The following is a 2,594-nucleotide window of genomic DNA, read 5'->3' on the forward strand; positions in this document are numbered from 1 at the left end:
ATTTATTTATTCATGAGAGACAGAGAGAGAGAGAGAAGCAGTCTCCCAAGGAGCAGGGAGCCCGATGTGGGACTCGATCCCGGGACCCCGGGATCATGACCTGAGCCGAAGGCAGACGCTTAACCATCTGAGCCACCCAGGCGCCCTAAACTGTGTGTTTTAAGCTAACATTTATTTAGTACTCTGTAAGTTCTAGGCACTGTATAAGCCCTTATTCAAATTGAGGTAGATGCAGTGTATACTATTTTATTCTCCCCCATTTTACAGATAAGGAAACTAAACTCTGTAGTTTATCCAAAATTTCACGAGGGTCAAGCTACCCAATTTGTGGGACCCAGTGCAAAATGAAATGTGGATCCTCTTATTCAAAAAGCAGGGAAAACTGCTGTTAATGACACTAAAATAGGGGCATCTGGGTGGTGCAGTCATTAAGCATCCAACTCTTGGTTTCCGCTCAGGTTGTGATCTCAGGGTTGTGAGATCGAGCGTCTGCTGGAGACTCTCTCTCCCTCTCCTTCTGCCCCTCTCCACTCTCTAAATTAAATAAATCTTTTAAAAAAAAATTCCAAAATATAAAATTTGTTCCCTGCTTTGGCAGCCTCTCTCTCAACCTGTAATGGTATTTTTTATTTGCTATTTAATGTCACATTAATGTGATCAGAGAGCTACCTTTTAGGTGAATACAGAACCCCCACAGGAACTTGGGGGCCCACGCAACCCATTGGCTGCCTAGAGCCCCCACCCCTGCCAGCAGCTAGACTGACATACTGTTCCCAGCTAGAGGCAAGGAAGCCAAGCCAGGCATCTCCCCTTCCCACAGGCCTTCCTCCACAGCCACAACAGATGCATGACCTCAAAAGGCATCTTTTCCTCCACAAGGAGGCTTGCTCAGTAACTGGATCAAGGGGGAAAGACGCCCATTGCCATCTAACAACTGCGAAACATGCTTTGGCACTGAGCTTGAGTTGAGAATTGTCACCATAATGCTCACCCCTAGACACTATGGGGAGCACACTGGAAATCCTGCCCAAGAGCAGAAACCAGCTGTGATCACTGGACAGGAGTGGGGAGGGGGAGGTGACGTGGGGTGGGAATAGGGGACCAAGATATTGGGGGAGCTGACATATTGACAGTCTCCAAAAACCACTGGTGGAGTTTCTCTTTCGAGCTTTTGCCTACATTTCTTTCCCAACTAGAAAGCTCTCTCTGCTTGTCTAAGTCTTAACCTACTGTGGTAGGTAAAATTCTAAGATGTCTGCCTAGAATTCCTATCCTTGGTATAATCCACAAGACTGCGAATGTAATGGATTTTACCTCCATGGTGATGTTTGATATAGCACAGTTGACCTTAAAATAGGGAGATTATCCAGGCAAGTCTGACCTAATCACATCAGCCCCTTTAAAGCAGAGAGTTTTCTTCAGCTGGTCACAGAAGAAGAAGTTAAAAATTAGAACCACAAGAAAGATTTTACAAACTGTCACTGGATTAAAGATGCAGGAGGCCACATGTCAGGGAATGTAGGCAGCCTCTAGTTGCTATGAGTGGACCCTGGCTGACAGAGAGCAGGGAAACGTGGAGCTCATTCCCACAGCTGCAAGGAACTAAATTCTTCCAACAAGAAGTATGATCCTGAAACATATTTTCCCCCAGAGCCCCCAGACTAGAACTCAGTCCATTCGACATCTTGGTTTTAGACCGTGATACTGAGCACTGAACCCAACCATACCACGCAGGACGAATGTCTGACGTTTACAATTGTGAGATAATACATGAGTGCTGTGAGGAATTTGTTACATTGCAATAGAATACTAATGTGCCTACCTTCAAGGCCTACTTTTAGTCCTTTCTATATGACTTCCCACCACAAAACCCTGGCATAAACTATTGGTACAAATCCTTTTTCCTTCATAACACTTGCCATAAATGTCCTTTTATCACATGACCATTTTACATTTCTCTCCTGTCTATTACAGAGACTGCTAGATGTCCCCAATATTTGTTCTAGTCTTTCTCCACAGGAACAGAACCCCAGATTTATAGCTGAGCATTTAGCCACACCATTCCAATTTGATACATGGCGAGTTAGAAAGCTTTGGTTTTTCTCATCTCTAAAACAGGGATAATAATCTTTTCAATCTTTTTTATCTTTTTTTTTAAGATTTTATTTATTTATTTGACAGAGAGCACAAGCAGGGAGAGCTGCAAGCAGAGGGAGAGGCAGACTCCCCGCTAACCAGGGAGCCCAACTTGGGGCTCGATTCCAGGACCCTGGGATCATGACCTGAGCCGAAGGCAGACGCCACCCAGGCATCCCTCAGTCTTTTTTAATACAAGGGGCTTAGCACATAGTCAGCACGAGAAAGACGTTAACCAAGGTCAGTCCACAGCTGGCATTGGACTAAGAACCATGATGCAACTAAGTCACAAATAATGTGGTAAAGATCACATGGTCATGTACCAACCAAGAAGAAATCCCCAATGGCCCTAAGGATAAGAAAGGTTTATGGGACAGTGGAACTAAATCTGGCCACAAAGGAAGAATAATGTTTGGTTAGGCAGACAAGAGGCAGATATTCCAGAATGAGCAAGGCCT

This window comes from Leptonychotes weddellii, chromosome 6, assembly GCF_054177405.1.
Source record: "Leptonychotes weddellii isolate Sample4059 chromosome 6, ASM5417740v2, whole genome shotgun sequence".
NCBI lineage: Eukaryota > Metazoa > Chordata > Mammalia > Carnivora > Phocidae > Leptonychotes > Leptonychotes weddellii.